This window comes from Pseudopipra pipra, chromosome Z (assembly GCF_036250125.1).
Source record: "Pseudopipra pipra isolate bDixPip1 chromosome Z, bDixPip1.hap1, whole genome shotgun sequence".
Classification (NCBI taxonomy): Eukaryota; Metazoa; Chordata; class Aves; order Passeriformes; family Pipridae; genus Pseudopipra; species Pseudopipra pipra.
Window position 1 is genome coordinate 43,289,954 of NC_087581.1, and position 27,311 is coordinate 43,317,264.

A 27,311-nucleotide genomic window follows, 5' to 3' on the forward strand; every position below is an offset into this window, starting at 1 on the left:
CAGAACAATGGAAACAAGCTCAAAAGGCAGAAAAAGGCTTTATTTCAAGGGTCACTGAGCTGCTCAATTTGCCTAGAGGTATGTTTTTATTTCTTCTAAACTCAATACTGTTTGGACTTTATGTACAGACAACCAGACTTCCCTCACAGAGTTGGATTCTATGAAGTTCCTGCCTCTGAATCTAATCTGCTGCACGTCCCTCGTTGGAGCTCTGATGAACTGTCACTTGCATATCCCATTTCTCTTTCCATTATGAACATTACGGAAATTGGTTGTACCACTTTGCTAATTGCTAGCTTTCTTTTTTATTCCTGGATTTCCAGAGTATGAAAGAAAAGGGAAATTTATAATAATTAAAAAAAAATGCTGCAAATTATTATGCTACAGTACTAGTAACCAGTAAGCACTTAATATCTCAATAGTGAGTAGGTAATACGTAGGGTGAGACATCCTGAATTGGTAGAATACATTATCCTGTTTGATAAACTTACTGTGGCCAGCTGAAGCACAATTTGAAGTAACTGACTTACTCTGGACAATTGAAAAAAAAGGAGAGAGAGAAAATTGTCTTAATAGGGATTTAATGCCTCTTTTTTTCTGCATATTAATTGGAGACTGCTATTACTACCAACACAGACTGCACTTCTCAATAGGAGCTCTTTGGTACTTTTCATTCCCTGAAAGCAGCAGGCTATCACCAATATGTCTCATTTCCTATTAATCAGAGCAGGGAAATAAACAAACCTATAGAAAACATTTTAAAAAAAAAAAAGAAAAAAAAAAAGAGGCAAATTTCTGTGCCAGTGCATAGAGCCCACACAGTCTTGAAGTGCAAGAGGCCTTGATGTGCACATCTGAAGAAAGTGTCTGATACTGTTCAGTTGAGGCTGCAGTGTGGTACAGCTGAGATGATCCAGTTCCCACTTCACATTAGTGCTCAAATGTCACTCTGAGGTTCCTTTAATATCATTCTGTGATTATAAAGAAGACTTTGGTCTTTGAACTTTATGAGTCCTGGGTGGACTCTCAGTTGCCATGGAATTAGCTCTGCTTGGTTGGTTCAATGGAGACACAGCACTACAGCTGCCAAGGGTCTGGTCTAAAGTGTACTGTAAAAAAAAAGGTTAATGTCAGCTTGGTTTCAAACTGTCACCTCAAGCCTTAAACCCTGACATTGTTTCTCACCGCTGGTCACACAACATGACTGACATGAGGATTTCAGTTGAAAGGAGCTAAAGATTGGTACTGGACATCTTTCTGGTTTATGAAAATATGTAAAAATAGCTGATTTATCTTACTTGCTTTTTCATTTTTCAGTGCAGAGTTTAAGTAATGATAATTTATAGAGTGCAATCTACTTCCCATCACATCAGAACCATTGTAGAAATATTGATGGGACTGGTTTTGAGTATAATCTGTGTAAATTCATATGCACAACTGTATATCCAAATACAAAGGTTTAACACATTTAATTAAATTAGAGGAAGAATACATTTTTTTTTTACTAACAAAAATTTGGACTACTTCTAGTCAGAAAAACATAGTGGACAAAGTTACCTGACAGACTGTGAGGTTTAAAGTATGTCTTATATGGTGTTAAATGATATGAAACTGATGACTATATATTTCATTATTATGCTATAATGCACTAAATGGATGACATTTTGGTGGTGTCCGCCTCTAAAACTTCAGTTAGCCATCTGTCTGTGCTTCCAAAAACCAAAAATGACATGCAAAAACGTGGCCTGCTGAGAGTCATATAAGTGACCTGCTGAGGGTCACACAGGCAGACCTGTGGCAGTGGAAGCAGGACTGAGGAAGCACAGTGATCACCCATGGATCTGTCTTGAAATTCATTCAATAAAAGAAAATTGTGTGAAGACTTTCACTGCATTGCAGAGATGTTCAAAAAAAGCTTTTAATGTTTTTTTAAATAAATTTTATTTATTTTAGAAGATCCCTTGGATTTAAAAAAAAAAACCACAAAACCAAACCAACTAACCAAACAAACAAAAAAACCCTAAAAAATCTTTAATTAAATAACCTAAACTGAACTTTGTGATTTTCAGACCTTTCTTAGAATAAGTTATAGCATAGAAAGGAAATTCATTTATTTAGAACAGCACTTCCTCTTGTTTTTCTCTTCAACTGATACATTTGATTGCTCCATGTCAGCTAGAAAAAAAGTGTGGGGCATTATTTAAATAATTCCTTAAATTTGTATTTTCATTTGATTAACAGCAAAGCAAATAAATCTGTAGTGTGGGCATCATGCCTGCATACATCTAGTCAGAAAATCATGGTTCTATTCTTACTCTGAATGTTGGAACACAGCTAAAGTACCCTTATATTGGAAATGTATCTAGGTCATACTGGTATATTCCCTTACACCTTTTTTTTCAGTCTCATATTTCATTTTACTTTTCCTCAGTAAAACACCTCAGTAAACCTGTTCACTGAGCGGACAATGGCCTTACACAGAGGAGGCAGGCATTCAAAATCTGCTGGGTCAGACTGAGGGAAGCACAGGAGCAGTCAGTGAATGGGAGTACTTTTTGTGCCTGCTTTTCTCATCTGTCACAAGACCAACTTCTCAACTGCTCAGAGAAATTATGGATGTTCCAGCCCTGGGGGTGTTCAAGCCCAGGTTGGATGGGGTTCTGAGCATCCTGGTCTAGTGGAAAGTGTCCCTTCCCATGGCAGGGGTTGGAACTGGGTGATCTTTAAGTTCCCTTCCAACCCAAACCATTCTGTAATTCTATGATGCAACTGTAGAAAGGATCAAAGTCTCTCTGCTAGAACGGCACCCTCACAAGAGAAGCATTGGCAGAACATCTATTTCGCTTGGCAGTGTCCCAGAACAGCTTCTGGAGACACAGCTTTGATGATGGGCAGTGAGCAGATGCTGCTGTGGCATGCTCAGGCTCTGAGGCTGCCCCAGATCACCTCAGGGACAGGCTGCTTTTCCTTTCTCCTTCTTTTGTTGTCTGGTTAAATGGTGGATGACTAGGAGCAGAATTGCTCACAAGTAGGGGTGCCCTAGAAACAGACTGAAAGGCCAGAGGCAGCTTTTTTTCCTAGCTTCATTTTCTTTTTAAAGGCTTCAGCAACAATACCCAGCACTTTCCTTTGATGGAATTCCCTACACAGACATCATGCTTTCAAAAGGATTGAGTCACTTTTCCCCACTTTGCACATGTTTAGCCAAACAGTATCAGACTTAAAAAGGAAAGAATGAGACAAATGATTTGCAGATACATCTGTGATAGTGGCTGTGAGAAATGTTTATCTCAGAGAACAGTTGTTTATTTTTCACTGGCCATCCACATCCACATCCACCTGGTCTAGCTTACAACAGGTGAATCTACAGTAAACAGAAGTGTCTGCAAGTTGAACAGGTCAAAGCTGGTGTTTGAAAGATAGTATCATAGGTTTTTATGCCTTTTTTTTTTTTAGCTCCTGTTCTGGGAGCTGGAATAGGTATTTTATTTCAAAATCCGTGGCAGCATAGAAACAGATTCATCTCCAGGTGCTTGACAAAAGCCTGTTTCCCCTTGTGACCAAAAGCCTCTTTCCCATTGTTACTGACTTTCATCTGACAGACTTTGAGGAGGATTCCAGGATTTCCTTCATCACGTTGAGCTGCCTTTTTGCCACAGGCAAGCTGCCTTTACTAGTGCCATTGGGGGCCTTGGATGTTCTTTCCAGTCTGTGGAAGCAGACAGCACACACAGACCCTGTCAGGAGAGATCAGACCTACATGGTTGACAGCCGTGGCAAATCTGTCACTCCAGTAGTTACAGCTTCAGTAGAGTGGTGCTGTTACTCACATTTTTGCTAAATCTGCAGATCTGTGAATATCCTGTGAGTGACTGCAATTAAGCCATAGTTAATTGTCAGACATCACTTTGGCAATGAGAGGAACACTTTGGGACAGATGTGTAATACAGTGCTAATCAGCTACAAGGACACTCAGGGAGTTTCATGAAGGGTGTGGTTGCTGCTTTTTTCTTGAAGCACTTTCTGTCCCCCCAGACTTGAGAGAAGGGTAAGGCACAATCATTCTCTCCCAAACTTCAGCATTTCAGTGGACATTCTGCCACTCCCAGAGGCTTTATCTGTTTTGGGCTGCTTCAGAGATTTAGTAACTTCCTGATGGCTGGGCAAAAAGCATCGATTTTTTCTTTTGTGTCACAGATGACACATCTAAAACACTGCCTTAGCAAAATTTCAAACAAACAAACAAACAAACCAAAAAGAGAAAAGAAATATTATCTTACTGCTATAGACTCTTCCTTCACGGCAGAGGAGTGCTCCCATCAAAGTAAGGAGGGAGAGGAAGTAAGTTCCATTGGCATCAAGACAATGCACAGATGATAAAAAAAGTACAGATCATCTTAGCTTTAGCATGCATCCCACACCCTTTAAGATCTGAAACAGCAACTGAGGTAGTCAACACAATGCTTCTTTTGCTTTAAGATTAATTTCCTTCTGTTTGCTAGATCAATAGAAAGGTAAATATGTACATAAATGTGTTAAAGTCAATGCGTTTTTCTTCCTGATTATTTGAATCCAGTGGTGGCTATGCTAAAAAGGCTGATTTCAAACTCTTATGAAGCAGTTATCTTCAATACCTGACTATGCTGCTGTGTGCTGTTACTGTCAGCCTGTTTGTTATCATCGGTCTCGTTTGGGGTGCACTTGTGGCAGCCAGCCCATACTGGAGTTATTTTGTCTACTTCTGTTATAGACACGAGAGGACATGCTGTTTCTAAATCAGATTCATCCATTTGCTGGACCAAGATCCTCTGCTTCATCCTCTGCTGACACATTGCAGAGTAGACCAGGAATGAGCACACAGGAGAGAAATCGTGCCAGTCACAGACTGGCAAATTAGAGGTCCCTCAGAGGAACCAATGAGCTCCTAAAAATTGTGGGTGTTTTTGGACTTCTTTTTCAAACACTGTGGGTCAAAACAATTCTAATTTTTACCAGCTGTAAAAGAGAAGCCAAAGCAGCAGCCCAAAGAAGCCAGTAACTGCAGCGGTTAACAGGCTGGGGAAAAAAAGTGAGAGATGAAGACTGAAAGAAAATGTGGATGAATTTGAAGACACTGCTTTTGAAAGCACTTGAGTTGGTATAATCAAGTATAAGCCAACATGAGGATAAGAAGGAGATAAATCACCACGGCAATTACACAGTATAGAACTGATGTGAACTCCTGAGAGGCTTCCCAATGGCAAAGGTTCATCAGGTTTCACTCATGGCTGTGATCCATGGAATCCATTGCAAGTCCTACTGGAGCTGAGTGCAGAAAGGTCACAGAAGCCACCAGCTGCTTGGAAACTACTGAGTGAATCCTATTTAGGGAGGCAAATTCCAATCTTCTTTCCAAGATGGAGCCCATATATGTAGACAATAATGTGTGGATTAGGATATTTTTCCAAACTGTCATGGGGTTAAAAGAGCTCATGCTGATTTATCAAGACATTACACATCGCACAGTGTTTTTCAAACTCCATAGCAACCCTTTCTTCACTTCTGATTTTGACTCCATACGACGTTGAGCCTTCCATGGTAAGGTAGGCAACAAGTGGGGAACTGAAATAGAGAAGCAAGAACAGTCACAACGAAGTGCAGGGCTGTCACTGTATTTGTACAGGATGTGATACAAGTGGCAATCACAGCCTTTCCATTAGCTGTTTCATCCTGAGTAGTCAACTATGGTTGAAAAACTTTGAAAAACAAGATGTGATAAACAAAAATGTTTTGGGGTTTTTTTTAAGCAGAACTTCACAGCTGTACCTCTATTTTTTCTTTTTAAAACTTATTCTACATAATTATCTGCTTTTCAAAAGTCTCACTACTACAGTGGCTTTTCACTGTTCACAGGAGCTACAACTGTGTGTGGCCCAGTAACACTGAGCTGATTCTGCTGCACCAGAGTTTGTCACGGTGGAGAATGAGGTAGAGATGTTGAAAACAGGCTTTGGCAACGTTGAAAATTAACAAATCAGAACTCCTTTCTTTATCTCAGTAATGCACTGCTGCCAGAACTCCACTTGCTAAATGGGCCTATTTTTGGTCAGTTTTCTCAGGCACAGTTAACAGCATGAACAAAACTCTGCAATTTGTAATAACATCTCATAGTCTGAATTACTACAGTTAGATCACATCATCACAGTCATGGTCTTCTGAATGATATTTATGTTGAGCTCTGGATTAAGCTATAAATTGCCTAGAGCAGTTACATTTTTTTTTAAGACTTTTTAAAAACCTTTTGGTTCATTATAACCCTTAATTAGCATCCGGAGAAAGAGCCACACACTCTTCTCTAAGAGAAATTCTTTTTAATTTACTGGGAAAAATAAGATATTTTGGGAAAAGGTTTTTACAGGAGTAAAATACAACCAAGAAAAAAGCACTTTCACTAAAACATTCAGCACAAAGACCCACTCCACAGGAAACACCCACTGAAACAATCCATATACCAGCTTTAGTAAAACACAGTTCATTGCTTTTAAGTTACCCTCAAGAGAAGGAAGAGTAAAGGAAACAGATTAAAAGGAGTAAAGAAAGAGAGAAGACAGAGAGAAGGAGAGAGAGAAAGGAGAGGAGAAAAGTTACCAACAAGATTCGATGACTCACATAGTGCCAGTTGGAAAGGGAGAAGAGAGAGACCACATGGAGTGTCATGTATTTATAGAGTTCAGTTTTCCCTCCCAGGCAGGATATCTGGTCAGGGCCTTCCAGCCCCAGCTGAGTTGTGCTGTAGCCAGTCACAGGCTGCAGGGGTGTGGTGTGGGCGAGCTGCCAGGCAGCTCTGCCTTGACTGACCGCCCGACTGACAAGGCTGCCGGGCCTTCAGCTCTGCCACGTGCTCTGCGTGGGCTGCAGGCCTTGCCTTCAGCTCTGCCCTGTGCCCTCAGCACAGGCCTGATGTGCAGGCCTCACCATGGACCTGCAGGGCCAGGGCCAGCCCCTCCCCACATGCACACACACGGTGAGTTAGTTCTGACCCATATCAATAATTCAGTGATATTCTGATCCAGGATCTCACAATTTACAAGTCTTTGGAGGGGCTTTTGGGTTGCCTGAATTTCTATTCCTTTGATTATTATTACATTTTTTTAAAAAAACCAAACAAACCTAAACACAAACAAACAAAACTGCAAACAAACCCACAAAAACAAACAAACAAAAATCCCTCATAACCTAAATAAATTATTTATTTTTAAAATGCATCTATCAAGGAGAATTTGTTGTGTGTTAACCTGGAGAAGACTGTTGAGATAGGTCTGGCTGTGACGAGCAGGGCAAAAAGGATAACAAGGAAATTCTGTTAGAACTGTAACTTCACTGTTCCATGTGCATTGGATTTAAGTTCTATAGTGATATGAGCCAAAAAACCCCACCAAAACCCCCAAAACAAACAATAAAGAAACAGAGATGCCACCAGGATTTTGGAAGTATCTACTTGCACTATTCTGAACTAGTTACGCTTCCTCCTTAACATGTTGGCACATTGTGACTCTCTACAGTTAATCTTAACATGGGTAAAAAACTGTCACTTCTGACTGGAAGATATTTTGCCCTCACTTTCATAGTTACTCTTTAAGAGGATGAAGGGTCTGCTACATCTTTGAGATATTCAGTCTTGCTCAAGAAATAGGGGGAAACTTTGGTGTTTTTGTATGCAAAATTCAGGGTTCTTTGGAAATGCAGGAATAATTACATTTACTTGGAAACTCTCCCAGGAGAAACTTTTAGTCTTCCATCACCTGCAGCCTCGTCACAGCAGTCCATGTTCAGGGATCACTTGAATCATGCTGGTTCCTTTGCAGAGACCAGAGGGAAAACCAGGGTAGTGTGGAGAATGTACAAAACAACACTTGCTGTTCTTCAAAAGATGACATAACAGTCCTAGAAATGGTGCAGAGCACTGGAGCGGGTTCTGTGAGCAGCCACATGGAGAAAATGGAGCAATTACAGAGCTAATAATGGCAAACCCATTTAGTCATGAATTTCTCATTATTCTAGTCTTACTCTCTCAGAAGGTGATTAATATCTTTTTGATCAAAGAACACAGCAGTAAAATAGAAACACAGATCCTGCCAAGATGCCTGTGAGCAAATGTGCAGACAAGCACATCACTAATAATTTCAGGAGCTAACAGCTGCAGGTGATTTCATGGGCACATTGTGAACCACAATGGTTTCACAGGCACATCGTGAACAGCCACAACTCTGGTTACATGCAACCAATCGGGCAGCCAAGCCACATGAGCGAAAGGGGTGGTCAGAGCACAAGTGAAATTCCATTGTGGCTCAACTCACAAACTACTTTGGTGTATCTGTAGCATTCCTGGAAGTAATAGAAGGGTGCATATACAGACACTTTCTCCTCTAGCTTTGTAGGGAAGATGGTTTCATGGTGTAGAAGCCTACAAAATAAGGGGCCTGATGTGTATGTCTCAGATACTGAGAGACAAATAACCATGGAGACAACCAAGGATTGTTGGGAATGACAAACTGAAAAAATGAACAGGATGTGACTGGAGAAGGGAGCCATATGGAGGGAATGCAGAGCTCTTCTGGGATAAACATCCTTGTTCTGGCTCCTGGAAATGGACACAATACAGTACAGCACAAGTGCAGAAATAAGGTTGAGAAGTGGGCGTGGAATGTAGAGAGGGATCAAGACCACTCAGGACTCCTGAAGCGCTTTGACCCATTTCCGGAAAGAAGAACGAGCTGTTCATGTTAACTAGTTTGCATAGAAAGTGAGAAACTTATCTCTAGGGTGGGAAAAGCTTATGAAAAAAGGTACCCCCATCAACTGGATCAACGCTGGAGCCAGGACTGGTGATCTTTCTTCCTTTCTTTCTTCCTTTCTTTCTTCCTTTCTTTCTTCCTTTCTTTCTCTCTCCTCCTCTTCCACCCCCCTTTCTCTCTTCCCTTTCACCCTACGCCTTTATCCAAAACCCACTGCTGTGTGCTTATACAAGGAGATCAGGGACTAACTTATACCAATTTCCATGCCAAGTATTTAATTTAATAATAAAACTTTGTGAATGGTTGCAGACTCTCTGACTTTTGTCGTTCCTTTTATTCATGAGCATTTACAAATCTTGAGTGCTCCCTTCCTCTTAAGGGTGGGATGCCATACATAGCTGAACACTTCAAGTGATGTTACAGCCATCAAGATTATTCTGGCTTCAGAGCACTTTATTCTCACTGCTGCAGAAGTCAACAATGCATAAGCCATGGATCTAGACTGAGCAATGAAAAACTAAGTTTATGAGAAGACCATTTACAACAGCTTGGAGAAAAATGTTTATTTGGTGTTGTTTATTTATAATTTAAAAAAGAGGATACAACCTGACCTTGGGCAGGATAGGAGCTACCCTAACCATGGTGTCTCCCATTATGAATTCAGGTGTTCAGTCACGCTGCAATGTAAGCAAGCAATGTTGTTATAGTACCAAAGAATAACGTGTACAGAAATTTTTGGATTTCCCAAAAGAAATTGTTCAAAAGACTTGGAATACAATCTAATCTCTTCTCTCAAATGACAGTAATATTTGCTAAGGCCACTGAGGTCATGCCTTTACTTCTTTGTTAACCACACCTGGGAATTCCTAGGCCATGGAGGCTGTCTGGCACTGAACAGACTGTGTTTACCCTAGTAAACATTCTTAACCTCCAAAAGAGGGTAGCCTGATACAAATCATTTCGTGTGAGCGGTCTCTTGAGAGAATTTGTGCTCAAACCCTTTCTAGCAATTATTGTACGGACTGTTAATTGGCATGGGACAAAATGATACCAGAGAAGGCTTAAAGAATATACTTAGAAATGTTTCAACACCTTGGAAGTCTCTCTGGGTTATTCCTCTAGCCTAGAGATAACCTTATCAGATTATGGCACTGCTGGCTGTGATATGTTACGGTGGAATGAACCAAAAGAGACTGAGGAACAGAAAAGAAGGATGGATGGAAGCCTGAAGAAGGCAATTAAGTTATGAAATCAGTATCGTGCATTTTTTAAGGGAAGGTTCTGTTTTCTTTCTCCTTGCACTACCCAGGGGAAGTATCTGAGATGTATGTAAACATTTCAGGTCCAGGTATCTAAAGACACTTGCATTAATAGCAGAGTTCTGGAGTTATAGAAATGTTGGATCTCACATTCTGGGAGCTCAGACTTAAATAAGGTATATACATCAACTGTGTGCCCTGGGTGCCTTTTGACAATCACCATCAAAATGTTTCAAGAAATTGCCTGCAGTTACTCTTCAGATTATTGATTTTTATTGTCTCTTTTATGTGTAGAATAAGTAGAATATAGAACCCTAAGTTTAGCCCTAAGCACTAGCAAAACTATACACATAACTCGATCCCTAATCCTAGCCCTAAACCAAACCCTGAAAGCTAGTCCTAAACGCTGACACAGGTTTGAAAAGAGATGTTGGAATTTTTTTCCCAATGTCGCCCCTTCCATCTGTTTTTTCCGGGATGGGGGTGGGGGCTGACCGCAGCCGCACACACTGGGGAGCACGGGGAGGGCTGCGAGTTTTTTGTTCGGGAGCTTTTGGGGGGTTTGGTACGGGGCCGGACAGAGCAGGAGCTCGGTTTTTGGCTGCCTCGTTCTTTTTTCCTGAGACGAAGTTTATTTCCCCACGGGACACCTCGCGGAGGACGACCGAGAGAGAGAGAAACTGACCCATCTCAGAGCGAGGTATTCTGCTTTGAAGACTGCCTATGGGAAAAGGACTTGTTGGGTTTTTTTTCATTGCTGGCTGCGAGCACACGTGGCTGCGAGCAGCTTTTGAACTGCCGGGACAGTCCTGCCTTTCCCCCACCCCGTCCCCGGATTGCTGCAGATTTCTCCCCCCCTCGGGGTATTTGGGACTTTGTTTTGTTTCTTCTGAAAGTTTTTGATTGCACTATTAGTTGTTTATTCAGATTTTGTTAATAGAAAGCTGTTTCTTTTCCTTTTCCACACTACCATCTGAAGTCTCTTAATTTTTAGTTGTAATCTTGTTAAACTAAGACAAACACCTAAACCTTACCATGCATTTTTACTTTACAACTTTATTCTAACTCAAATCCTAGCCCTAAACATGACCCTTACCTTCAATCTAATACCTAACCATAAACTCTAAGCCTGACCTTAACTCTCAGTATAAACACTTAAATATATTAATATTTTTATGACAATATAATAGATATTTAAACTATAAACCTAGCCCTAATCCTAAATATAAATACTTATTCTAAGCATGAAAATTAACCCCTAACCCTAAGTCCTAACCTTTGCCTCTCTGTATAAAACTTGTTTTGTTTAGAAAGGAATATCAGATTCTTTTTTTCACAAGTTCAGTTAGAACAGCTCCTCTGTTTAATGGAAAAGTGCTGTGTTCTGAACACTACAAACCGTGTGGGATTTTGTAACTAACTGATAATTAATGCTGGCTTCAAAGACTTATAATATTTTAACTGTGTGCAGCTTCCCACAAAGATTGTTGCAGGTGCTGAAAATTAAGCCAAAGGAGGTGAGTCCACATTGAATATAATTTGCCAAAGTATCAGGTACCACTTTAGAGTACTAAGCAGACTTCATGATTTTCACACAAGCGTGCAAGTAGTTTTACAGCAGAGATAACATTATATGATGTTGGTTTAGTCACAAAGCTTAAATGTATTTTTTTTTTTAAGTCAGGACAGTATCTTGAGCCAAGAACAAGTTTTTAATGTCTCTCATAGAAAAATAAATCTGCCTAGTGGCTAAATCCCAATCTTGTCACACACATGTGTAACTTCAGTCACGGCAAGATAACTCTTGTGCCTTCAGGAACTGTGGAAATGTAAAATTAGGAGTTTTCTGTGTGCTGGATTCCATTAGGTGTTCTGGATGCCCCCAGAGAATGCCATGGTAAAATTCGATTAGCCCAACCACATCAAAGTTGTGAAACCTGCTGCTGACTGCAAGGAGGAGCATCATTTAAGGCCTGACTATGCTCCACAGGATAGGTTGGATAATCTTGTAAGAAGTTTCCAGAGCTGTCCTCATGTGCATCAGGATAAGAACAGTCTTGTTCAAACAAAATTAAGGATGTGATGCAGCAATTGGAGGTCACTGGGTTGGTTCTTTGGTCATTAGCAAACATCAATGTAGATGTTAGCACATCTTGTTAGCACATCCCTTGGTGTTTCTATGGTGTTTGGTTTACCTGATAAAATAAATTCAGTATCTATCTGACAACCCAAAGTGAAGGATAATGCCATTCCAATCTCTCACTCAGTCAAAGTTTCTAAATTGTATTTGTTTTATTAACTATTGGGTGTGAATACAGCATAGGCATAAACATTCTAGCAAATGTCATGAATATTTGTTAAAAAAGCTTAAGAAAGAGCTACACATACACAAAAAAAGAAAAATGTGGCTTCAGCTCCTTAACCAGAGAAAGAGACTGATAAACCTCAAGCCTAGCATTTTCTCTTACCTCTTAAGGCTTATTATTTTGCGGACTGAAGTTCTTATGGTTTTGTTGATTGCAAAGTAGATGTCTATTTTAGAAAGTAGTAATATACACCACAAAAAAAAAAAGACTAGTTGTAATTTTTTTCAGTTCAAGAAGGCTGAATGGTAACTATCCAGATGATTTCTTTAAGTCTGCTGTAATAGGTACACCATTTGCTGGATCTAGGCTTAAAGAGTTAGCTAAGTGTCTTTAAATGATCTGTAATTTATAGATAAGTGTTCAGCTGTGATCTTCACAAAGGAAATGTAAGTATTTCCACTTGACTGACTCACAGCAATCACTATGAAGAACTTTTGCAAAACCAGTGACTCCTCATAGTCCAGAGTGGTTGAGGTTGGAAGGGATCTCAGGAAGTCACTTGGTCCACCCCTGAAGCTTGAGCAAAGACACCTTGACCCAGGACCATGCCCAGATGGTTTTTAAACACGTCTAAGGATGGAGGCTCCACAACCTCTCTGGGCAACCTGTGTCAGTGCTTGGTCACTTGCATAGTGCAAAAAGTGTTTTCTGGTGTTAAGGGAGCCTTCCGAGTTTTACTGTGTGCCTGTTGCATCTTGTCCTGTCGCTGGGCACCACTGGAAAGAGTCTGGTTCCATCTCCTTTGCATCCCCCCTTCAGTAGCTCAGTAAAGTGTGCCATATGTCTCTGCTGCAGAGAACGTCCATTGTTTACTGGTTTCCCAGCTAGCTGAGAGAAATAATGATTTCTAGTAAAATCATTAGCAGAAATATGCACCACCTGCCAGAGTACGGAATTAGAATAGACCCCAAATTGCCCTTCAAATGCTATAGTTAATTGAAAAAAGTCCCTAAAAATCTTGATTGATAAAACATTATTTCAGCTGTTACTGGAGACACGCAAAAGGGGACAGTCTTAACATTTGAATGCTCTCTACCCTTTGTTTGAGCAAGTAATTTCCGGAAGTGTAATGATTGTTGATGATTGCTCAGCTCTTGATAGGACAAGGGGAAGGTAAGTCGGTTGGATTTTTTATTCTGTTCCTGTCTATTCTCGTGTTCCTGTGCGATAAAGCATGAAATTTGTTCCACCTTTGGGCCTCTTGATTGCTAAGAGCAATAGCACAATAACCTGGCAATACTTACATTTCAAAACGTGTGCAGATTTTCAGCTGTGTGCAAAATCCCTGATGAGTAAATCTTGACATGGTGTAAACCAACCAGTGCACAGGAAACTGTGGAATTTGTTTTATAGTAAAACATAAACCTCTCAATGTTCTGTGTGTATTTTAATATATCCTAAGCATATTTATATAACTTCCTTTCATCTTGCATTCTTTGACTTACATTTTTTAAAGCACAGAAATGATGGCACACCCCTTGGCTTTCCCAAGAAAACTAACATTTAGGGATGTTTGCCTAAGACGTATAATTAAAATTATTAATTAATAAGTTTTACATTTTCCATGTTATTCTCTTGGAGACTCTCATAACATTGAGAATTATGTATAAGTTTAGACATCTTTCACTGAAAACTAATATTCTGGAGCTGCACATTGTTCAGATGTTGCTGTTTTGCTTATTCTTTTCTTCCCTTGAACAAACCATGCATCACTAAACCACTCTAATTTGAGTCAAAATTAGGCAATATGGCCTAAAACTGTATAATTAGGCCATTAGCATAATAAATGTGTGCAGGATTACACAGTGTCTGAATATGGGACTCTGTATTGTGCTGAATTAATGCTGAGAATATCTTGGTTCATCTTGTTGCCTGCTGATGACTGGTGCCAAGGAGATCTCAGAGGGATGGTCAGAGGCAGCCACTTGTGCTGAGCACTTACTGACAGAAACATCCTCACTCTGTAAACTCTGTTTAATGCTTTTCAGTGGTTCTGAGTGGTAATTCGAATCTGTCTCCTCAAAGGAAGTGGATTTATCCTGGGATGGATAAACATCACCCATACCTAATGGAGTTTTGCCTCAGGCATTAGTTATTATTATGTTAATGGAAAGCCTCTTTTTGAGAAATGTTTTCTTTATAACAGGAATGTGCCTGAGATTGCAAAGCAAAACTTTCTACCTTTAAGACAAACCACAGCAAATGCCACTGATGCAAGATGGTCTCAGCAAGTAGCAAAATGCTACAGCATCAACACAGCAGGGTGCCATGGAGATGAGTGGAACCCTCTGTGCTTTTCCAGTTCGCAATTATGGAATCACCTTAGTCAGACATTTGTATTAAAAATCAAGGCTGCTAAGTGTCTTTAAAACTCTTAGTGTGAGTTGCCTAAGAGCTACCCAGTCCATTAGAAACCCACTGTTATGGATTCTTCCATGAAGGGGAGAAAGGCCCCTTCTGTCCCCTCAAACTGGCTTTCTGAGTTTCAGAAGTCATAGGGTTTTATGAAGTAGTTCCTGTGTCACAACATATAATTAGGCTGCAAAAGCCCAGACAGTCAAATTAGGTTTAATTTAGAAAAATTATTCATCTCTGTTGCATAAAGCTGCTGCTCTGGGAGGACTCACCCAAATCAGTGGTACATTACTACCGAGTTATCTTTAATGTTTACATTTGCTTCACATTTGCTCTGAGGAAGTCAAGCTTCAGCTTCCAGCTCTCTCTGTTAGGAGAAGGCTGAAGCCACCTCTGATAACTTTTCAGTTCCTTATTTGGCTGTAGCTTCTGGTCAGCTCCTCAAGTATTTCAATTTCAGTATGCAATGATAATCTGCAAACTTTTGCTAACTTTTCATCTGTTTTTTGTAGCTTTTAACTACTCATGTGTTTTAGCCATCTCTTCTTTCTGTTTTCAGCCTGGGAATAGAGACCTTCTAGAAATGGCCACAGGAGCATCCAGGATACAGGTAGAATTGTTTAGCTATTCCTACTTGAAAACTTTTGTGCCTGCACTGCACAGTCATGTTTTCCTTCTCACCACAAAGTCATTTTTATACATCATGTCCAAGCTCCTTGAGCACCAGGGAATCCCAGCTCTTGTCGGAGCTATGGACTGTCCAGAGAAATTCCCCCCTGCTCAAGGTATGACACAAATACCTGTGTCCTGCATATAATTCTGTTGTTGTTGTCTTGCTGTCCTTCCAAAGCGATGTGGATGACTCCTTGCTCCCCCATGGTTCAACACCTGATGAATCTTGATATCTGGCAAAGGATACCTTTTTCTATAACACAAGGAGACATGGGGGAGTGGAAAGGAAGCAGAGTTTCACTGATATGACATCGTACTCTCGGTACCCTGTGTAGGTGAGACAGTGTGGAGGGGACAGTATGTCAATGTGTTAACCTTGGTAGAACTGTCAAAAGGGTTTTTGAAACTACAAGGTCAAAATCACAGCATTCATTTCTATTTTTAAGCACAAAGTAAATGTACTCATAGTACTTTATAATTTTTCCTAGACTTAATATTTTTATTATCATGTGAGGTTTGATTTCCAGTGCTATTTCTGCCTGACATAAGGAGAAAGAGAAGAGACCCTTTTGAAAGAATAAGAAGCTGATATCCAGTTACTTTTGAATAAATGTAACAAACTAAAACATTTATGTCATCTCAGGAGATGCCTAACTAAAGTTTGGATTATTCACAATGGATCCGAGTCACAAATAGTCAAAACTTAGGTGATACATCCATCTGCAGATCTCCAGAGATTGCTGCAGCTTGCCTTACCTTTCTGAGATAAGAAGATTTGCCACAGTGGGAAAAGCTTTAGGAGTCTGTTAGTAGATCATGATAATGGTGATGAAGGTGATGATAACAAGGAGGATTTTTTTTTTCTATAGTCCAAAATCCACTGGTTCAAACTCTCTTGGAAAGATCTAAGCTGAAAAGAGACATTTCCTTCTGTGCCCCTTCCAGATTGTACTGTGTGTTATCCATTGCAGAAGGCAAGAGGAGCAAGAAGTCACAGCGAGGGTGACAGCAGACACACAGATAGTGACATAGCCCCAACCCCTGGCCACAGAGACCTCTTTCCCTGACCCAGAGCACTCAGAGCCCAGAATTGCTGCTGGAGCAGTGGGCATGGCTAGCACTTTAGAAAGCAAGTGTGAGAGAAAAGAAGAGGATAAGTCAGATGATCCTTTGGGATCACTCAATCAGAACTAGACCTGGGCAACTCCAGTGAGCAAGCCCCCGCACAGCTGAGACCTGCAGCATGTTTTGGGAAGATAATCTCTTGTGACAGTGTTTAGTTACAGCCGGGGCCATCAGCTTCATTTATATTTCCCTGAACACACTGAGTGCAATTCATAGATAAGGCTTTGGTGAGCTGGTGATGCTGCACTCAAGCACTTTATTCTTACTTATTTTAAAAGGCTTTCCCATACATATATCTCTTCTTAACCTTTTTTTTTTTCATTTTTTTCCTTTTAGAAAACCAAGTTCATGCTGTCATCCTGTCTGGAATGCATTAACCATCATCAGAGTGAAATCTCTGTCACTTGAGCTTGAGAGCAAAGCACTTTTACCTGGCAGTAGCGTTAACCTCAGACCCTAAAATGGAATACAGCCTGCACATTGCAGATGTTTTCCACTTATTGCTAACTAAATCCTGTTTATATGAGTATATCAAGAGCAAAATTTCATTCTCAAACACAGGTGACATCACTATCAGCACAAGCTTTGCCACTGAAGTGAAGGTTAGAGTGAGGTTAGAAGTGAACCCTTCAAAAACATTAAAATAATTGAACCATTTTGCTTTCTAGAAAAAAGCAGAAATTTTTCTGTTAGCTGTTATCAGCAGGAAAAATTAAGAGGTTGTGTTCTTTGCTCTTTTAAGCTCACTGTAAGCACGTTGACCTTTGTGACGGTGCACTCAGTGAAAAAGCAGGATGCATTTTTTGGGCTGATTTTAACTTACATTAGGGTAACACAGCAGGAACCTACCTGCAGTTTTTGCTAATGTCCCTGGCCTACCTCTAAGCTGATTAGCAATTCAGCTCAATAACTTGCATGCACTTTGAGACAAAACCAGAAGTGTTTGCTTAATGATGTATACAAGCACACACATGAAAGAATAGCCAAAAAATTAATGAGCTGAGCAAGACTTAGCCTTTGAAAGAGTCATAACATGATGAGTATTGGAGGCTACAACTGCGATCCCAGCAGGGTCCCAGTAGTGTGCAGTGAGCATAGAGCACACACAATGCATCATTAGCAGTACCAGTCAGTGAAGGCAAGGCGGTTTTCCCATTTGCACTTACACCTAATGCAACTGTAGGAGCTGATTAAATTGTATCTACAGGGCTCATTATAGCTTTGCTTTTTACTTATTTTTGTTTTATATCAACAAGTTCAATGCTGTTTTGGGGAAGTTTCAGAGGATATGTGATCAGCACAGCGCTGCTCTCAGCATCTCTAGACTTGGTCTGTCAGCTCTGTGTTTTACTGAAATGTGTTTACATTCCCTTCTCATAGTATTGGATCTTGACAGTGTTCAAGCTGAGGAACAAAAGAAACAGCTCACTGAAGGTCAGTATTAGTACTTTTTTCTGCTACTTGTCATGACCAAATAGCCTGTTCTTGTGGCTGATCCCAGAGAACAGTAGTCTGAGTAATGAACAAAGTAATAAAAAGATCATATCCTGGTAGCACAGTGGCTTTAGGAGTCAGTCCAGGAGGAGGAGTGAATTCCCCACACAAAGTTGAACACAGGCTGGTTTTTCCAGCTACTGTAGCTACAGGTCGTGCACATTTGGATGGATCTCTTTGAGCATTACTGTTAATTAAAAGCTAGGTGTAAGAATCAGAAGGTCTGTCTTGCCTCCTTTTAGGTGACTTTAGAGAAATTGATTTATCTCTTTTTCCTCTTCTATTCCCTGTCCAGTTGGATCACTTATTATAAGTATCAAACAAGTACTACTAGTACCACAGCATATAGTAAGGGTTGTTTTAATGGTATAAATGTATTTAGTTATATCTATAAATCTGTGTATACGTAGATAATCTCCTGCCATCCATTCCAAGCTGAATTAATGTGTAATTCTATATTAAACTTATCATTTTCCTCTTTTCTTGTTACATTTTTATAACTTGAATAACACTTTGTGTGTTAGCATGACAAATTGCTCCAGAAATAAAATAAATATACAAAATCTTTGAACTTTGTATTTGCCCAAACTGTATCTTAGCTTGTGCTCAAAAACCCAGCATGATTAACAACTTGCAGCATGCACCAAAACAGTCATGGACATTATAGAGCGCTATTTAGAAGGGTGTGATATGTCTGGAACACTTTAAAATGTGAATATTCAATCACTGTTATGCAGACCATATCTCAGTGCTCTCATTATGCGTTCTGAATATATTTGCATGCCACATTTAATATTCTGTAATAAAACTGTTATTCATTGTCTTTTGATGCTGAAGTTCTAAGTGAAAGAAAACCTGTGGATAAGTGGAACTGTAGATCTAGTCTCATATAACATTTTCCCCTCATTTCTGGCTTGTAAAAGGTCATAGAGTCATAGAATCCCAGAGTGGTTTGAGTTGGAAGGGACTTTAAAGATCACCTCATTCCAATACCCCTGCTATGGCAGGGACACCGTCCACTAGCCCAGGTTGCTCCGAGCCCCATGCAACCTGGCCTTGGACACTTCCAGGGATGGGGCAGCCACAGCTTCTCTGGGCAACCTGTGCCAGGGTCTCACCACCCTCACAGGGAAGAAATGCTTCCTAATATCTGATAGAAACCTACTGTCTTTCAGTTTGAAACTCTTCCCCCTTTTTCTATCACTACATTCTCTTGTAAGTAGTCTCCAGCTTTCTTGTGGGCTCCCTTCAGGTACTGGGTGGTATTTTACAGGATAATCCTGGCAGATATTCAGCTGTGTTCTGCCATGAAGCATCAGATATGCATTGCCCCTGTGGAAAGAAATGCTTCTGGCCATAAAACCTTCTCAGGATGCTCCTCTTGAGAATTTCCACAGGAGAATGCCTCCACACTGACTGACTCCATGCCAGTGGTTCATCTGAGGGTGCAGCTCCACAACAGCTGGCTGTGGTATTGTTGCTCTCATGAGTGACAGCAGTGTCCCATATGGGATTCCCTATCCCAGTGAATCTCAGCACTGTTGAACCAACCATTGTGACAGAGTTAAACATGTACACACACACACACACACACACACACACACAAGTGAAAGCCTCCTATTCTACAGCTAATCTCTAGAGATAGTGTAACTCATAGAAAAAACACCAGAATCTTTAAAGATACATTTGCATGTGGGGAGAAGAGATGGTCAGATGTTTGATTCCAAATTGTAGTGGTGTTTGTGTGTGTATGTGCTGTGTGAATGGTCTCCTATGAGACCAAGGAGGGTGCCTTGTGGGCTGAGTGAGCAATCTGGAGCATCCATGTATATGCATGTGTTTGCAATGCTGTGAGGCCACTTTGCCGAGTGAAATCACACTTCTTTTGACTGACCTTTGTTGTCCTGGGCCATGCTAAGATCCATCTCTATACACATTTTCATTCATGCAGTCCTTTGGAATAAGCTCTGTTGCAAAAAGGATATCGTTCTCTTTTGTTATTTCAGCAATACCTGGGGTAGGTATGTGCCTTTCTATAGATTTTTTTCCTGCCTTACTAGTATCTCTCCTTATTTTACAGATACAGTCTGTATTTCCTTTCCCAATTTCTTGGTCAAATTTCCTGACTTTTTACCTTTCGTAAAGTTGAAAATTTTAATGCCCATTTATGAAGGACTTCTAATCCCTCCAGTAATGTGAGAAATAAACCATTAGTCTTTTTCTTTCAAAAACGATTTCTTAGATAACTTTTTTTTTTTAAATATACATATATATCAAATTTTTTCATACTGCCCTGGGGTGTTGGGAAGCTTTAAGAATATTTGTGCCAGCTTACTGTGCTGGAGTCTGGGTGCTTATATATATTCTGTTCCTAGAAATCCTCCTCTGTGTTGGCACAAATCATCCACTCATTCTTTTTCCAGGTGGTTTGTAACTGCAGAAACAGCTTTAAGCATCTGTATGGATAACAGCATGGTTTCAGTCCTTTCCTGGGTATGCTCCTAATCCGTTTGTGAGAGCAAAAATATCTGTTTATGATCTTTTTGGCTTCATCTTGTTATTTTGAAGTTAACATTCTGTAAATATTCAGCGTAAATAAACACCAAATAGGGCTGTGGTGGCTCTCAGGAAAAGCTTCCATACACTACATAGGTGCCAGTATAAATCCACCATTTGTACAGGTGTGAACCACAGGACATCACTATATCAAGATTTACAACTCTATTAGCTTCCATGATATAGTCATCTGAATATGATGAGAAACAACATAAAATGGAAGAGTATGAAGTAGTATAGACTATGTCCAGTGAATTTTAAGGAAAAATTCCATCACAATGCAGTGATAATCTGGAACTAAATGGAACTTGCATTTTTGGAGAAGCTGTATTTTAGACTATCAACCTCAAATTGATGTTAAGATAGCCTCTAGTTACCAAGCTAAATATGCTCTTTTTCCATAAGCATGTGAAGAACTCATCTATCTGGGGCTTCTGAATCGCCTTTTACCACCGATAACTATACATCATCAGTATTTTCACCTTATACCTTGTCTGAGCTGCTTTCCTAATAGGCAGCTGACAAATAATGAAAATTTATGCTGAGCTATTTTACACTATGATTAGTTTCTTATTGTTGTTTACATATGATAGTCTGGATTGACTAATCATTTATGCATGCAGATGACTAGTCTGAAGCTGTAGTGAGCAGGTCTCTTGAAAGAAAAATAGTGAGAGGTCTACTAAGTGTATTTATTCCTCATTATTATTCATTAGTAATTAATTTCTTTGTAGAAAGATTGACTTTTTTTTTCCTATTTGATTCTTGATTTCTTTACTTAGAGCAGTAAAAGGTTTTCTGAAGTTGTTTGAAGGACTAAAACTGACCATCTACTCTATAGTATTCAGATTAGCTTCACAACAGCGTTCCTGTTTAGTTAAGTCATATTTTTTCTGTCATTCACTGACAAATTACCTTTCTGAAAGCTACATCCTTGCCATAAAGTGACTGTAAGGTTAAGCTAATTGTCATCTGTCTTTAGATAGCTTGTTTGCTTAGAAATTCAACCTGTAGACTCTGGTTTGACAGAAAAACACCCTAAAATAAAGTACATCTAGTACTGAGATCGTTTAGAGTAGAGGCATCAGGTAAACTGTAAGGGAAAATTCTTCTTGGAAACCACAGTGCTGAATAGGTCTGAAAATGAAGCAAAAACTCTCAAAAGCTTTTTCTACCTGGGAAAAAAAATATACAGTTGAATATACAGTTTAAAGATCATTTGTTCAGAAAGGCACCCAGGGGAAAGCAAGGAAATAAGTTACTTTGCTGACAGACATCGCCATCCACACTGTAGGTCCAACACTGACTAGGGACAAAGACCTGCCCACCTTGATGGGCAAACGAGAGGGGAATGGGGAAAAGACCTTAATTTTTTCAGTTACAGTATGAAAAAGACGGTCAATTAGACTTAGGAAGTGAGAATCATAATTTTTTCCCATTTTCCAAAAATTTCAGGAATTTTTCTGTCTGGAGCAAGAATTGAGGTTTAAATAGGCCTTTCTTTTTGGTTTGTTTTTTTTTTTTCTCCTTTTAAAGATTAAATTGACAGCATTTTAAACAATAGAATTAGTGTTATTCACTTAAAAAGATCTGAAATAAATAAGCAGAGATTGAGGTGTTTCTTATGATGCTAAACAAAAGAAACAGACCCTAAAACCAGCTTTTAAAAAATACAGTTTCTTGATGAAAACCTGAGGTCTGAATGATTGCCACTTTTCTGTATTTATTTTCTGATATTCATCTTCATTAAGGTACAGGATTGATTTAATGAGGTTGAGCAGTCCATAAACACTAAAACTTTCCTTTCGTCAATGGATGTAAATTTTAAAAACAAGACACTGCAATCCAACTCATTTAATGAGGGCTTACCCATATGAATGATTATATCCACTTCAGGGGACTTCCTGAGGAAGTTCTGTGGATGCAGGACACAGGGAGCCCATACCAGTGCACAGGTCACAGCACACTGTTTTCTTCTCACTTTGGTCAGTAAGAGCACAGACTTTTGCCTGATTCTCAGCATCAGGGGCAGAGTTGTGCAGAAATTCTGCAGTGAATGAAACTACAGCAGCTTTCTACCATTTGTGGTCCTCAGGACCCCTGAAAATTCAGAAAAATATTTATTTTCACAGGTGACAGGACTAGTTCTGACAAGATGTTTCTAAATCGTGCCAACCAGTGCACGTAACACTTGGTTCATCTTACTAACTTCACACTGTGGTAGGTTCAGCCTAAATAGCCTAGCTGCTTGTTTAGCCACTGCTCTCATTTTTAATCAAGCTTGCATGGAAAACCTCATTGTTCTTAAATGTAATTACTCAGCTTGAGGCTATTCCAGGGAAATCTTCACACATAAAGGTAGACCAAGTGGGGAAGAAAGAAATAAACAGTTTCCAAAGTTAGTGTCTATTAGGAGTGCTGCTGGAAAAAGGTGGATAGTTTGAATGCATTAGCACTGCCATTACCTAAAACCAATGGCTATTTACAAGTGTTGAGGTGGGCACTGGGGGGAGCTGAGTTTGTGCTGAGCAATGGGCCTGATGGCAGCAACACTGAGCTGTGAGAGACCCTCTTAGGGGCCAGCGGGGCCTATGACAAGGAGAAGACTGATGTCTTTCTAAGAAAAGTGCTTGTTAATGACAAAGGAATAGTTTGCCTGCAGTTGGTTTGGTTTTGGTTTTGACATATCTAGGAGTTTAACAACAAGGCTTTGCTGAAATAAAATTATCCATGTTTGCCTTAAGGATGTGCATGTTACTTATTGTCTGGGCCTCTACAAAGGAAATTATTTCAGCAGAGACAGACTTTTTGTGTCCTATGCCTGAAAGAAACCTCAGCCACACAGCAGTCTTCCCAAAGCCAGCAAGAGGAAGGGTTAAAGCAGCGGGATCCCCCACCATTCTCTTCAACATGAATTTGTCTTTGGTTTGTTTTCATTCTCCGCTTGAAAGAATGAGCCTTGGGAGGGATCGGCTGAATTTTAGCTCTGTCTCAGAGTGCTGTGACTCAAAATAACACCACTGGCTCAAACAATACTCTACAGCACTGCAAGTCATGACTCATAACAAGCTGTTTAAAGAGGTGGCAAAGGGAAGAAAGGCTCACCCAGCCACAATCCAGCACACCAGGGTCCACGCTTGCCCTGCAGAGAGGTTTGTCTGCACAGGAATGGCCTGATTGCTTGAACTCTGCAGAACCCAGATAATTTCTCCCATTTCAGTCACAGTGCCTTCACCATACACTCAGCTCAACTTTCATTCTTTCCTTTCATTTATTTCTGCTTTCTGCTCTAGACCATTGTCACCCTTTAATTTTTCTTGGTCTTCTACATTTTGAGAGGAGGGAAGCCAAAGCAGAACACAGTTTTCAAACTGAAGATAGCACATGGACTACTACAGTGTAAAACTTCTCTGTGCTCCAATCCTACCCAAATAGTTCCTAATAAATAATTTATTTTTTAACTACATCGGAACACTGATCTGTGTTTTCCTGGGACTGGCTATTACAATGATCATCTTCATGCCCATAGCTGTGTATGTGAAGTTGTCTGTGTCTCCTTTCCCATATGCATCCATCCTTCTTCTTTTGTCTACATTGAATTTACTTACCTTCAAACATGAGTCTTAGAAGGTCCTTCTACAATTACACCGGTCTTCAGATTACTATTTTGATGGTTTAGTAACATCTGCAGACTTTTTCACTAATTCCCAATGACTAAGAAAAGTCTGAAGGCTGTGTCCAACATGCAGCCTGAGCCTGCCATGATTCACCTCTTTTTTCAAAGAGGCTTATGCAAACTTTAAACAGCAGGATTAAAGATGTGGTTCTGACCTAACCACCTCGGCTGCCTTATGTCTACCTGTATCTCTGAAACAGAAGACTCTGGAGCAGAAGATAAATCCACTCTACTGGCATTAGTCAAGGAAATGTTGGCTCATTGCAAAACATCTAACTTCTCCTTCATGTCAATTTTCAAAAGCACATCTTGCAATTTCCTGAAAATCCCAGGAAGTCATGGTGAGACCATGACTTTAAGGTGACACTGTTGTCCAGATTCAGCTGGATGATGCTGAGCATGAGGCACCTGAGCTTTCTGCTTCATTGTTCCTAAAGATGTAAAGATCTGTGCTTACACTCTCCATACTTTCTCTGAAAATCACCTGTTATTAAAGCCAAATTCAGTTTTGTACCAATAGGGGGAATGTGCACACTACAAAAATACACATGAATTATGATGTACATTAGGATGTTCCCAGTCTGTTATCTGTTGACACACTTTTAGGACTGAGAGATTAGGAATTCAGGCTGAGAAGCAGTGCCCCTTTAAGGGAAAACAACTGAAACCTTGGTAATGGATTTTAAAGTATACATCATTTTCTGTATGCAGCTAATGAGCAAAAGAAGAAATTCACATTTTTCCTCTTTTAAATGATCCTATCTTTCCATTGAAACTCTTTTCTTCTAATAAATCCTTTTTCTGAAAGGATCTAATAAATTGTGACCCTTTTCTTCTCCAAATAATTTTTTCTTTGTGATTTAAAAGTGCATGCAAGTCTGACACAGCTGCACACAGAGGTACAGACATATTGAGAGGCTGGCTTTCAAGTTTCCTATCTATGAGTCACAGCAGATTCAGTAAGGTCAGGCATAACATCGATCAAAGTTTTAGTAACTGTAAAGTGTTCATATACTGGTTCACTGTAAGGGAGAAATTTCCCTTCAACTTCATAAATTAATAGAGAAAAAAACCTGTTGCTGAGGTAAAGAAATTGTCATGGAATCTCGAGAAGGTAGTAATAAAAGGGATGCTCCTTAGATATATTTATTGTACTTCACATTGCAGCAGCCTAGATAAATTAGAGCCATCTGTGAAATCTGGTCATGAATATAAAACCATGTGCGTTAGAGAAATACTTTACTGCTGAGTGTGTAATGTCTTTACATGGAAAATTGTATGGAGTGGAGTCCTTAGTCCTATGCTTTTTTTGAAGCTTCTGTCATGCTAAATACTTTTGTATATACTCATAAGTCCTTTGCAAGAATGGCCTACCACTAGTCTGGGTTCATTTGCTCTATCACAGCTTGGATGACATGCAACAAAACCCCTGTCAATGTCATCATTATAAAGCATTTCCCTTTCACTGTTTGCTAGCTAGCTCGGAGTCAAGAAGAGTGAAATATTGTCTGCCCTTAAAAGGATGCACTGAAGCAAGGTTTCTTTCCACCTGCACACTGAGTGCTTCTGAAGTGCAGGTCTCAGCACATTGACGCTCGGCTTTAATGAGTCATGCCTTAACAGCTCTTTGTTATTTGGAGGACAAGAAAAACACACCCTAAAGTCTCTAAGTTTTCAAATGAGAGAAATAGTAATTCTCTTAGGGTTATGTAAAGCTAAGTACAGAAAGGAGAGTGCGTGGGCTTGGGACATTTCTGATTTTTCTGGACTAGTTGGTCCTGACCACTTTCTCAGTGATGTTTATCTTCATGTTTTGCAAAGTGAGGAGCTCACATCTGCTCAGAACAACTAGGGGTTTTATAAAAAAAAAACCACAAAAAACCAAACCAAACCAAAATAAAACAAAAAAACCAAACCAAAACAAAAAAACCCAAACCAAAACAACAAAAAAACCCAAAACAAAACAAAAAAACCACCCCGGGCAACTCCTTCTCCAGCCCTAGAAATGCCAAAATGTTCACTGACAGAGATAGTCTTGGATTCCTGGGACTGGGATCATCTCTTGAGCCAGAGCAGAAGCCTTGAGGACCAAAGGGTTCCTGGAGCTGTGTGCTCCAGGAAGGTAGGTATAAAAAAACCAATTTGAAGTCTATGGGGTGGAATTCAGTGCAGATTTTTCTCTGCCAGAAATACAATCTAGAGTGCTTTCATAATAATTGGGCTTTTTCATCACCTTTACTGGCATTAATTCCAGAGTGAACAAAGAAGCTGCCCACTGAATCCGAAAAATCCGGAATAATGAACTGCCCAGAGGCTTTGATCTTTGAGCAGCAAAGGTATTTATTGACAGCGCTCAGAGCAAGCCAGCTATTGCTGGAAAAACTTGCTCAAAGGCTTCACACAGAATCAGCAGTTTTTATACAATTTTCATATATGATTAAATGCATATTCAAGTGATTACAACATCTATCTATACATATTAATAACAGGCAGAGTATAGGTGGAGCTCAGGCGGGGCTTAAGGCGGTGCTTCTTTTGGCCCTCAATTTTGGGTGGTAGTTACGATCTTCGATCTTTCTCCCATGGGTCTGGGGGCTATTCTCATCTTCCTCAGCTTGACCTCTCTTCTTTTCTGTTGTTCTCGACCTGCTCACTGAAGCTTGGAAAAAGCCTTGGCTCCCAGCTTGTTTCCTCTATTCAAATGTCTACCTTATCCTACTGCATTTCTAATTTATTACCTCTAGGCCTATTACATGTCCTTTCACCATTCTCTTAAGTTTAGGTCCAGTAAGTAGAACAGAACAAGCACAGATCATTTTGGATGTTGGTAGCTTGTTAGCAGGCCCGAATGTTTTTAGTTAACTCTTTTGGGCCTGGCCTCCTGTTTCACCACAGAGGAGACCTGACCTGCTTTTTCTCCTCACAGCTGTTTGTGCTTGTATCGACAGACCTGGGGAGACAGATGCAGGACCCGATCTGGCCAGGGAACACTCACTATTCTGGCCGGGACAGTTTTCAGCTGGGACACCTTCTC